General features: G+C 34.1%; 1 long non-coding RNA gene across 1 annotated transcript; it reads left to right on the plus strand.

Moving 5' to 3' along the window:
* The first annotated feature begins 3,739 nt into the window (after nt 1-3,739).
* LOC128279493 (uncharacterized) lies at nt 3,740-5,857 on the plus strand. The gene is made up of 3 exons (XR_008269704.1): nt 3,740-3,898; nt 4,815-4,856; nt 5,709-5,857. It is a non-coding gene; the product is annotated as an uncharacterized LOC128279493 (long non-coding RNA).
* The last annotated feature ends 7,898 nt before the right edge of the window (nt 5,858-13,755 follow it).

The raw sequence follows: 13,755 nt of genomic DNA on the forward strand, positions 1-13,755 counted from the left end.
GCACACCGTGCAAAGGAATCCTATTTAAAAGAGGCGAATTTAACCCTTGAAGCCTATATCATTGCAGATTATGCGGGATCTATGGTTGATAGAAGATCAACCTCGGGCTATTGTACTTTCCTAGGAGGCAACCTTGTGACTTGGAGGGTAAAAACAAAATGTCGTGGCTAGATCTAGTGCGAAGATGAATTTAGGGCGATGGCTCTTGGAGTTTGTGAGTTGTTATGGCTAAAATTATTTTGGAAGATTTGAAGATCGAGTGGGAAGGTCTAATGAAGTTGTATTGCTATAATAAGTCGCTATCAAGATTGCACATAATCCAGTTCAACATGATCGAACGAAGCACGTTGAGGTTGACAGATATTTTATAAAGGAAAATCGGACGGTGGCTTAATTTGCACTCCATTTGTGTCCACCGATGGTCAACTAGCGTACATACTTACCAAAGGATTGTGCGGGAAGTTGTTTCAGAATTAGTAAACAAGTCGAGAATGGATGATATCCACTTCCCGACTTGAGGGGAGTGTCGATTTTAGTTTCCTAATTAAGGAATATTTGAGTGTATCAAATAGGATTCGTAAATATTTTATCCCTAACTTTAAGGCTGTTTTTAGGTACAACATCCCTAGAATTAGTATGTTTCCTAGTGCAAAGTTTCCTAAGTTAAGCTCACTATGTCTATAAATATTTATGTAATTTCTTGTGAAAAATATAATTGAAATAGCCTATTTTTAACAGTCTTGAATCTTTAACGAAAGGTATTGTCCCGTTCGGGGGTTTTATCTCCCTTAGGGAGTACTTTGGTTGATGTAGATATGACTTGTAAGCTTACAGAAGTGGTATCAATATTTGTTAGAAATTATGAAAAATGCATTTAGAAGGAATTAAACCATTAACCATCGGCATCACTTGCTAGTCTAGCTTCCATGGTTGTCATGTTTCTCCTCTTTATTTCTTCACTTTCTTCCAAAATTTCTTAGAGATTTTGTTAAAATCTTCATGTAAGCAATTCCTTAAGCTCATTTTCTCCATCAATTTCATCAATACAACCTAGGGTTTATGAAGCTTTTGTGAGATAAGACAAAGCTAGTGTGAGAAAGCTTCAACAACAGTAAAAAATGGTTTACTACACCTCCATTAGTTTAATATTTGTTGAGCAATGACATGAAAAAGCTTAAAAAGTATATGTTAATATTGGATATATTCTTTTTATTGTATGAGAATGGGGAAATGTTGGTTCATGAAGTTTCAAGTTTAATTGATGGTGGATTGGTGTTAATGGGAGCTTGATTAATTGTTTGGAAGCATTCAGGTAAGTATCATAGATACTCGTCTATCTACAAAGTTAGTAAGGTTAGAGTTTATGCAATTAATGTTATAATTAAGTGTTTAATAGTGTTAATATTAATGTGAAATTCCATGACATTAATATACAAAATAACATATTAAAATGTGAAGTTATAATTATATAGTCATGAAATACTTGTGGAAATTATGAAATGAGAATTTTGGAGTATCATGGAAGTATAGGTGGACATATGTGAACCATGTCGCTATTATAGAAATATTAGATAAGGCCACTATGGTAAAAAACATGTCAAAGTGCAAACTCATGCTTTAAGTTGACAATTGTCAAGACAAGCTTAACATACTAAAATGACCGTAAAGTTTATAGAAATATTTTGTAAATACTCATGTTTAATTGACTTTATTGAAATTATATCGAGTATAATATTGTAAATTTATATTTGTATGTTTAAAAATATGGTTTTTGTTGGAACATTTTCAAATATTTATAGTGTTCTAAAACTATAAATGAATGGGTGTAATTAATCAAAAGATTATATTGTTTGATTTTTGAAAAGAATTATAACTATTTAAATAATTTTATTTGAATAGTTATAATTAAATGAATAATTATGTGTTTATTTTAAAGACATGACATTATTATTCGAAAGACATCTATTGATGAAAGATGTCTCTGTGAAGAGACATGAAAATTTCTATAAACAGGAATGAGATTTCATTTAGAAATCATACCAACAAATTCTAATATTCTTTCTTTCCTTCTTTATTATTAGATTATTCTAAAAAGTATTACTGCAGAAATCCTTTATAAAAATTGAGTTCCTTGTCATACATTGCTCAGTGTGTAGTGGGCTATTCTCGTCAGTGCAAAACGCAAATAGCCATTGGCTTCATTGTATCATCGAGGTTAATTTGCTTGAAACTCGTTTGCACACCGAAGATAGGTGGGGGTAAATATAACCTTAAAGATAGTGGCTTGATACATGCCTTGGAGCCTTGTCCTATTTCTTCTTCTGTTCGAGTTCGGTTCGTGTGTTTAAGATTTTCCTCACCGGAGATTTGTACTAACAATTTTAAGGTTATATTTCATGATGACTACCATAACACATGAAAACGGAACACTAAGGGAGTTGGCTTCCAATTTTGTCAAACTTGATCGATTTGACGGTGACAATTTTTGACGATGGCAGTAAAAGATGCACTTCTTATTATCAACTTTAAAGATTGCTTATGTTTTGGATACTCCAAGACCTGAAGAGATTGAAAACGGATCTGTTGTTGCAACCCGAGAAAGACAAAAATGGGACAATGCTGATTACATGTGCATGGGCCACATATTGAATGATTTATTGGATGGTTTGTTTGACACCTATCAAAACGAGGTCACTGCTAAAGAATTATGAGACAAATTGGAGACAAGTTACATGACGAAAGATGTTACAAGTAAGAAATTTTTTGTAAGTCGTTTCAATAATTATCAAATGGTTGATGGTCATTCTGTTATGGAACAATTCCGTGATATTGAAAAGATGTTGAATCAATTCAAGCAATATGATATGAAAATGGATAAAATGATTGTTGTATCCTCCATAATAGACAAACTTCCTCCATCTTGGAAAGACTTTAAAAGAATTCTAAAACATAAGAAAGAGGAAATATCTTTTGAGGCTTTGGCAAATCATCTTTGTATTGAAGAAGAATATCGAAAGCAAGATTAGAATCTAAATTCTGAAAATGGCAAAGTGCATGTTACGGAGGAAGTAGAGACTACTAAACCGTTCAAGAGAAATTTCAAACAGACTGATAGAGCACTTAAGTTCAAAAAGAAACAAAAGGGCTCATGCTATCATTGTGGTAAGCCAGGACATTTCAAGAATGAATGTCGATTTTTAAAGAAGAAATCATCTTCTAAGGCTGATACTAACGAAAAGTTCGTTGCAATGATATCTAAAATTAATATGGCACAAGATGATAGTTGTAACGTCCCAATTTTCGGGAATTCTGTGAATGTTGGCATAGGTTTAATTATGTTAGTGGGCCTCTAGAAGGCCCAAGCTTAAGATAGAACCCGATAATTTTAGTTAATTTTTGTTCCATAAGAAAAAGGGGGTGAAATTATGAAATAGAACCTATGTGAAAATGTTTGAAAATGCTATAGGCTAAATTGAAGTGGCCAAATAAATAGGAGTGCAAAATAGGAGGATTTGCATGACAAACCTCCCATTTTACATGAAGTGGCTAGCCATCATGTTGTTGTAGACAATATGAGCACTTGATATCCATAATTCATGATACAAATTGATAATGGGTTAGGTAAATGTTCCATGATAATGGATTAGGTAAATATTCCATGATAATGGGTTAGGTAAATGTTCCATGATAATGGCTTAGGTAAATGTTCCATGATGGGCATTTCATGTCTTTTGTATTAAAGAATTAAATGGATGAAATATGAAATTTTATTAAAATAAAAAGGGGTGAAAAGAACAAAGTTTTGTCCATCTTTGTTCATCATAGCCGAAAGTTAGAGAAGAGAAAGGAGAGGAGAAAGCTCTTGAGTATTCGGTCACTAGGAGGAGGAAAATTGAAGGTAAGTCCTTGGTACCTTGCTTCTATTTTGAGGTTCATGAGTTCTTCTTGATTCTACCTTAACTCTTGAAGCATATTTTGGTTTTTAGTTGTGTTGTGAGCATTTAGTCATGAATTAAAATGAAGGAAATGGTTGTTGTTTCATGTTCTTTTGATGAAAAATGGAAGATAGGTGAAGTTGAGCCAAACAAATGAGCATGCATGTGCCTTAGATGCTAAGGGGAAAAATCGGCTAACATGTTGTGCTTTAAAATGATGAAATGGAGATTATACTTAAGTAAAATCATAGATATGTGATGATTGATTGGTGATATACATGTTTAAATAACAAGCATGCAAGTTAGGTGTGAAAGAGTGATTTGGTAATAAATCTGCTTGGGTCAGCATCAGTAACGTGACTTTGGAAAATCACCATAAATTGTGGGAGATGAGTTAGAAGCTACATAAATTATGTAATTAAAGCTTAATGAGTCTAGTTTCAAATAGAATAAACGATAACATATTTTGAATTCTGTACAATGATAAATTTGATTCGTAATGAAGAGTGGTCAGATTAGTCAAACAGTGAAACATGGGAAACTTTAAGAAAAATCTGGTATTGATTGGCCATACCAAAAATTCTGAAAATTTTATGGATAGAAGATATATGAGTCTATTTTCAGGGAAAATTAACGGCACTTGATTTGGAGTTTCTTAGCTCCAGTTATAAATAATTTAGTGACTGTTGCTCAGGAAGACAGCTTGCAGTGAAATTATGATTATGTGGTAAACGTTGGCAAAAATTTGTTAATGAGTTGCTTATTGTTTTCTTATAAGCTTACTATGATCTGTAGGTGTGGTTGGCCGAATATTGTAAGGGGTTAATACGTAGTTTGTATTTGAATAGTTAGATTAACGTGTTAGTAATCCAATTGTAGGTGGTTCGTGTGTGGATCTCGTCAGCATATCGTCGCAAACAGGTGTGTAACTAACACCCTCTTATAGACTAGATCGGCACAAGCCGAAAAGCCGAAATGCCGAAAAGCCGGTATTTTGAGATATTTCGAGTGTGTGAATGCTCATGAGATTAATAGTTTGATGTATATGGTAAATTAAAGTGATAAGACTGCAGAGTGCGCGATTTTGTGCATTTCGATATTTTTGGGCTTAATGGGCCAAAAACGGGATAATGGGCCAACGGGCCCAAATTGGTAAGAAAATGCGGTAAGTGTTTCTGACCGTACGTAAATGACTATGTTATGTATGAAAACCTTAAGAATAGTTAAATTACTTGAATACCCTTATGTATGCAAAATTACCATTATACCCCTAGGGTTACTTTTGACTGAAAAGCATGACGATCTGATTCTGTATGATGTATGCCATGATTATATATTTGTTGCATGGGGACTTGGGTTATACTATGGAGGAAGCGTCCTGGTGGCTATGCCACAATTATCTGATCTGGTGGCTCTGCCACATATATCTGTTCTGGTGGCTCTGCCACAATATCTGTATCTGGTGACTTCGTCACAATATCTGGCAGCCTCGCTGCTATTTCTATGGTGTGTAGCGGTTGGGTGGGTCGAGTAGTCTCCCCACATGGTGTAAGGCTGGTACGAGGGTGTTATGGATGAATCTGGGTTGGGTTTCTGCATAAACATGTAATATCTGTTCTGTTCTGTTATGGGCCTATGGGCTTCATTCTGAAATCTGTTCTGGGCTAAGGCCAACTTATTCTATTTCTGTGGTTTGAGCTGATTTAGACTATGGTTGGGTTATTTTACACACTGAGTTTTCTCAAACTCACCCCTTATTTTTCATACACGTAGGTAAACCCCAACCATAGTGGGCTTGGAGCTGTGAGGGAATTCGGAGTGGCCACACGTTCTGCAAATTCCTGTTTTCTTCCGGTGAATTGGACATCTTTTCTTTTATTTTTATGATTTGGGTTTTAAGTTGTAATAAGGCCGCTTAATTATTTTTGATGGTTTTGATATGTTTTATTAAGATAGGTATTACTTATATTAACTGTTGGAATTGGATAGCTTTAGGGCGTGTTTTCAAAAACAGTAATTCATTTCAAAATAACACAACAACAAGCAAAGCTTCCGCAATGAAGATATTTTCCAAAATTAATCACTTTTCCTAAAAAGGACTTAATCAAATCGGTTTCCTAGAAATATACATGACGTTAAGGTGTGGCAATGGCGGTGTGCATGTCTAGGATTGGATCTGAAGGGAGCTTGGTACTTAAGCAATCCAATGGACTCACTCACCTCCTCTTTTCCGGTTTCCTACCTGGTGCACAGCTTCCATCCACTTTAAACTATAATGAAATCATCTTTTAAAACACTAAGTAAGTTTTTCTAGATCAACAATATAAAATGTTTTGAATGCTTTGATGTGGCATGTCGGATCCGACCATAACGTCTGGGCCGGGTTTGGGGTGTTACAATAATACATGGTGGATTGATACCGGAGCAACCAAACATGTGTGCAAAGACAAAAACATGTTCACAAAGTTCACACAATGTGAAAATGACAATGTCTTGTACATGGGAAATTCTTCCACCGCAGCAATCAAAGGCAAATGGTCTGTTGAACTACAATTCACTTCTGGAAAGGTTTTAACCTTAAATGATGTATATTATATACCAGAAGTTAGAAAGAATTTAGTGTCTAGAAGTCTGTTAAATAAGTTTGGTTTCAAACTTGTTTGTTTTTGAGGAAGATAAGTTTATTTTGTCTAAGGGAGGAATTTTTGTAGGGAAATGGTATATGTATGAGAGTATGTTCAAACTGAATATTATTAATAAGAATAAAAATACTATTTCTACTTATATGATTGAATCTTTTTGTTTATGGCATTATAGATTAGGTCATTTGAATTATAGGAAATTGAATGACATGTATAAGTTAGATTTAATTCCTGTTTTTAATAATAATATTGAAAAATGCAATACATGTATGTTGACTAAAATTACAAGAAACCCTTTCCCTAAGGCTAAAAGAAAAACAAAATTGCTTGATTTGATACATAGTGATTTATGTGACATGCATAATACTCCTACATTAAGTGGAAAGAAATATTTTGTTACTTTTATTGATGATTGTTCTAGATATTGTTATGTATATTTATTGCATTCAAAAGATGAAGCGCTTGATAAATTTAAAGTTTATAAATCTGAAGTTGAACTTCAGTGTGAATCATTTATCAAGTGCTTAAGATCGGATAGAGGTGGAGAATACTATAATCCAAGTTATTTTGAATCCAATGGGATTGTCCATCAAGTTTCAGCCCCTTACACACCACAACAAAATGGTGTAACTAAAAGGAAAAATAGAGTCTTGACTGAAATGGTAAATTCAATGTTACCATATTCAGGTCTTGGTGTAACACCCCGTACCCGAGACTTTTTCCGGAGTCGAACTCGAGGTGCTAACGGACTTAATTCCTTACTTAAACAGCTCATACAATTCATTTTTAAAATTTCCAGACGAGCTGGCTAACTGCATCACAGTCACTCTAAAAATCATATCTCGAGTTCCAAAACTCGAAATCCAATTCTGTAAATTTTTCCTGAAACTAGACTCATACATATATTTACTAATTTTTTTCTAGAATTTTTGGTTGGGCCAATTAGTACAGTTTATTAGTTAAATGTCTCCCCTGTTTCAGGGTTCGACTACTCTGACCTTCATGCATTACGACTTAGATATCTCCCTGTAAAGGGCTTCAATACTTATGCCGTTTGTTTCTAATAAAACTAGACTCAAAAAGGAATCTTTAAATATAAAATATGACTTCTAATTATCTCTGGTTAATTTATGGTGAATTTTCAAAGTCAGAATAGGGTATCCAAAAATCGCTCTAGCCCTGTTTCACGAAAACTTAAACATCTCATAAAATACGGCTCATATGGTCATTTCGCTTCTTTCATATGAAATTAGACTCATCAAGATTCGATTACATAATTTATTCATTATTTAATTTCATTTCTACTATTTTTAGTGATTTTTCAAATTCACATCACTGCTGCTGTCAGCATCTATTTTAAGGTAAATTTTACCTATTTCATAGTTTTCCATGAATCAACTAGTAATTTGACATACATTATTTCCAAGTATAATCACGATTAGCCATGACATACGTAGCACCAATAGGACCATGATTGGCCATTCCAATGGCTAATCATTACCAAACATTTCCACACCACTTAATAACCATATCATAAGACCATATATACAAAATGATCATAATGTTATACTCAAAATATACAAGCCATTTTCGCATGGCTATACGAATATACATTACCAAAAGATACTTAATCAACAACAAGGGTCAGCCCTATACATGCCATTATCAAGTTCAACTGAAGAGTACCAAAAGTGGCTTAGATAGTGTGGATGACTTGACTTTGACACTTCCGAGTCCGATGGTGACGAACAAAATCTATAAAAGAGAATTACAGCAAAAGAATAAGCATTTCGATGCTTAGTAAGTTTTAAATAATGAAATCATTTAAAAGAATGGCATAATAATATCTAAGTTTGTTTGTTTCATCCTTTGGCGAATAGAAAATAACTAAGGTACTACTTTTATCATTCATATCACAAAGGTGAAAGCAATATATATATCCAACTAAATTCATTCTATAGTCGAATACGTTCATCTCACATTTCCGTGTCAATCTCATGCATATACACCTACATCTCACATTTGTGAAGTTGAACTCTCTAATTCGGAACTCATACATCATAATCAGATCATAAACGTTCGAATGATTTTAAACAATGGCCTAAGCATCCCCACCAATTTCAAAGTCATAATTTAACATAATCATAATCTCAACGAGAGTAAATTACTTACCTAGTTATCTTACTGTAAGTAGCACATTTGTTTCAAATTGTTTCAACATGTATTATATGATTTCTCGTACGAATATTTATGAGTTTTCAACTCAATATTATGCCGTCACAGACGCCCTTCGGAACCAAGCCCGATTCTTAGCGCTGACTCAAAAAGCCCTTCGAGACCAAGCTCGGATTATGACATTGGCCCGAAGGCCCTTCGAAACTAGGTTCGGTTATGACACTGGCTCAAAAGCCCTTCGAGACCAAGCTCGGATTATGACACTGGCTCAAAAGCCCTTCGAGACCAAGCTCGGATTATGACATTGGCTCAAAAGCCCTTCGAGACCAAGCTCGGATTTAAACCCCGATTAACATTCACACATATATGCATATATATAATTGCTTTATCAAATCATAAGCTAAGTTCCATTACTTAAAGACTTACCTCGGATGTTGTCGAACGATTTCAACAGCTATTCGATCACTTTTTCCTTTCCCCTATCCAACTTTGACCCCCCTTGCTCTTGAGCTTAATTTGAGTTCAAGATCACCGAATGGTTGTTCTTTTCTTTCTTTAGAATCGGCTAGGAAGAAACATGGATGAAGACTTTGTTTCTTTCACCCATTTCCTTCCTTTAATTATTATTTTACTATATTTTAAAGTCATTTAATTATAGCTAATGCTAAAATAAAATTCATATATTATACACCAACTAACAACATGGCCGGCCACTAACAATAAAATGGGTAATTTGACATGCAAAACCCTTCCTTTTAATACTTTCATTATATACCATCTTTAATTTACCTATTACCTTTTTCATTTTTCTCACATAAGTCCTATTTGAAAATTTCGTATACAATTGACAAAAATTAAAGCATGAAATTTTCACATATGCATATTTATGCACAATAAACATAGAAAATAACAGTTAATTATTTTTGTGACTCGGTTTTGTGGTCCCGAAACCACTTTTCGACTGGGGTAAAAATTAGGGCTATCACACTTGGACAAGGTTTTTGGGGAGAAGTTGTTCCAACAGCTTGTCATATATAATAGAGTTCCTAATAAGGAAACTAAAATAACCCCTTATGAACAATGGAAGAAAAGGAAACCAAACCTTAATTATTTGAAAGTTTGGGGTTGTAGACCTATTGTTAAAGTTCCAACACCTAAACGTAAAAGGTTGGTGAAAGAGGGATTGAATGCATATTTATAGGATATATACATAATAGCAAGGCATATAGGTTCATGGTAATTGAACCAAATGATTCAATTTCAATTAATATTGTTATTGAACCAAGAGATGCTATTTTTGATGAAAATAGATTTAATTTTATATCAAGACAATTACAACAACAACAATTGATTCATTCTTCAAATGAGAATGAGATTCCATTGGAACAAATTGATAATAATGATATATCTTTTCAAGAATTAAGAAGAAATAAGAGGATTAAAAAGGTCAAAGATTTTGAACCAGATTTCATTATGTTTCTTATAGAAGGAAAAGTTGAAAGTATATGCAATAAGATACTTTATTGTTATAATACGGAATTTGATCCTATTACATTTGAAGAGGCAATGAAATCCCAAGACTCTACTTTTTGGAAAAAAAACAATAAATGATGAGATGGATTCAATAATGGGAAATCAAACTTGGATCTTAATTGATCTTCCACCAGGTTCCAAACCAATAGGTTGTAAATGGATCTTCAAAAAAAAAAAAGAAGGTCAATGGAACCATTGATAAGTTTAAAGTAAGGTTGGTAGCCAAAGGTTTTACACAAAAACAAGGTATTGATTACTTTGATACCTATGCTCCAGTAGCAAGAATTGCTACAATTAGACTCTTAATATCACTTACCTCTATATATAATTTGGTTATTCACCAAATGGATGTTAAAACTGCATTTTTAAATGGTGAATTGGAAGAGGAAGTGTACATGGAACAACCGAAAGGATTTGTTGTTCCAGGACAAGAGCATAAGGTTTGTAAGCTTGTTAAATCTTTATATAGACTTAAACAAGCACCAAATCAATGGCACCAAAAGTTTGACAATGTTGTTTTAGCTAATGGCTATAAAATAAATGAATTTGATAAGTGTATATATAGCAAATGTGAAAATGGAAAAGGTGTCATAATTTGCTTATATATAGATGACATGCTCATTTTTGGCACAGATTTGGAACAAATAGAAAACACAAAGAAATTCTTGTCAAACAACTTTGGTATGAAGAATATGGGTGTAGCAGCTGTTATTCTTGGGATTAAAATAACCCGAGGTGAAAGCACTATAGCTTTATCACAATCACATTACATTGAAAAGGTGCTTAAAAAGTTTGATCTTTTCAACTGTATACCAGCATCTACACCCATGGATCCTCAAATAAAATTAGTATCTAATGCTGGTAGGAAAATTGATCAATTGAAATATGCAAGTCTAATTGGTTGTCTTATGTACATAATGACTTGTACAAGACCAGATATTGCATATGTTGTTGGAAATTGAGTAGGTACACAAGTAATCCAAGTAGTTTGCATTGGCAAGCTTTGAATAGATTACTTAGGTACTTAAAGAAAACTATTAACTATGGATTGTGTTATAATGGATATCCTTTAGTTTTAGAAGGGTATTCGGATGCTAGTTGGATTACAAGTTTGGAAGATCATGCATCTACTAGTGGATAGATTTTTCATTCTTGGTGGAGGAGCCATTTCTTGGGGTTCTAAGAAACAAACATGTATTACTGATTCCACCATGGCAGCAGAATTTATTGCATTAGCCGCTGCATCTAAAGAAGAAAAATGGTTAAGAAATTTACTTATGATATACCTTTATGGCCTAAGCTTCTATCCGTTGTGATAGTGAGGCTACTCTAGCAAAGGCATATAGCGAAGTATATAATGGAAAGTCTAGACACATTGGGTCAAGATATAGTTATGTCTGACAATTACTTTCTGATGGAGTGATCACTATTAATTATGTGAGGTCAAGTGAAAATTTGGCAGATCCTTTGACAAAAAGTCTTGCTAGAGATGCAGTAAAAAGGACCTCAAAAGGGATGGGACTCAAGCCCATTAATTAGAGTCACCCATGATGGAAACTCGACTCAATGCTTGGTATAACGTCAAGTCTTGAGTTCAATGAGGCAAAGTACATCATTAGTATGTGACTGTTAGCACTATAAATAAATCCATCCTAAGATTAAAGTGCTAGGTACCCGTAATGATAAGGGAAGGATGAGTAATGTACTCTTAATGGACCCATAACATAAATATGTTAGAGTGTTATAATTACGAGAACACTCTTGATGGTATCTACCTATGTAAGTGGAAGTGTAGCTGCTTCTAGGAGCTCAAGGGCTTGGCTCTGACAGCACTCATGAAAAGAGGACACAGACACATGGCCATAATAGTGTCCCTAGATACTATGCATTGACCGATGTTGAAATCATTGTGTGAGATGTATTCGGTTAATCAAATGAAATAGTTGGTTCAAAGCTTAGTCTACCATGCAATTTTGATTAACTTTAACATGTTTTCACTAAGTGAAGTTTCAATCGTAAGATACCTTCATTTATGCAAATTGATTTCCAAGAATATTAAAATCCAAAATATTTTGAAAATGGGGGGAGATTGTTGGAACATTTTCAAATATTTATAGTGTTCTAAAAACTATAAATGAATGGGTGTAATTAATCAAAAGATTATATTGTTTGATTTTTGAAAAGAATTATAACTATTTAAATAATTTATTTGAATAGTTATAATTAAATGAATAATTATGTGTTTATTTTAAAGACATGACATTATTATTCGAAAGACACCTATTGATGAAAGATGTCTCTATGAAGAGACATGAAAATTCCTATAAATAGTAATGAGATTTCATTTGGAAATCATACCAACAAATTTTAATATTCTTTCTTTCCTTCCTTATTATTAGATTATTCTATAAAGTATTACTGCAGAAATCCTTTATAGAAATTGAGTTCCTTGTCATACGTTGCTCAGTGTGTAGTAGGCTATTCTCGTCAGTCCAAAACGCAAATAGCCATTGGCTTCATTGTATCCTCGAGGTTAATTTGCTTGAAACCCGTTTGCACACCGTAGATAGGTGGAGGCGAATATAACTTTAAAAATAGTGTGTAACGCCCGAATTTGGGCCTAGAAGTTTTGGGCCTTGAGTATGGGTTCGTAGGGAGGTTGTATACAAGCATTTAATTGTGCAAGGAAATGACACAATTAAATGTCTGCTTTGGTGGTTAATGGCTCTGAGAAGTGTTAGAGAAATCTTGGGTTCAAACCTGGGCTTTAGCAAAAATTTTGGTTTTAAGTGAATAAAACTCGGGGTACTTAGATGAAGGCCTTTTAAATTATTGTGGTAAATAAAGGACACAAGAAAGCTTGCGGTCTAATGGTTGTGGCGTCATTAAGGTTGCAAGGGAGCCTGGGTTCAAGTCTTGGCTCTTGCAATTTATTTTGGTTTTTCTTTTAAAGGAACTTAGACTTTGGCCTATAGACCTTATAATTAATTGAGGCTAAAATGGTGATAGAAAGAGCCTTGTGGTATAGTGGCAAGGTGGCGTGTAATGTAACTGTGAGGTCTAAGGTTCAAGTCTTGGGATGCGCAATGGGGTATTTTTTTTGCTTTTTGAGCTGTGTAGGAGGTGGAGTTGGACTGGAACTCTGTGGTTGAAGTGGTCATACAAAAATAATGAATTTTCCTAATGGTTGAAAGTAATCCCACATCGTGAAGCTAACATGGGAATTGGTGAGAAGCTGGCTTTAAATAGAGCGAACCAGATGAGTTGAGGAAGGGAAAAAGTGATTAAGACTCAATGCAGGATGTGCCAAAGTTGGTGATCGTAGGCTTTGGCGCGTTCTCATAAACAGGTGTGTATTCACGCCCTTCTTTGTTGGAGGTTGGAAAAAACCGAAAAGCCAAAACCTCGGCATTCGAGGCCTCACGAGTGTGCTAATGCACGAGGAGCGAACTGAGACCATAAATCATGCG

The sequence above is a fragment of the Gossypium arboreum genome, chromosome 1, assembly GCF_025698485.1.
Source record: "Gossypium arboreum isolate Shixiya-1 chromosome 1, ASM2569848v2, whole genome shotgun sequence".
NCBI lineage: Eukaryota > Viridiplantae > Streptophyta > Magnoliopsida > Malvales > Malvaceae > Gossypium > Gossypium arboreum.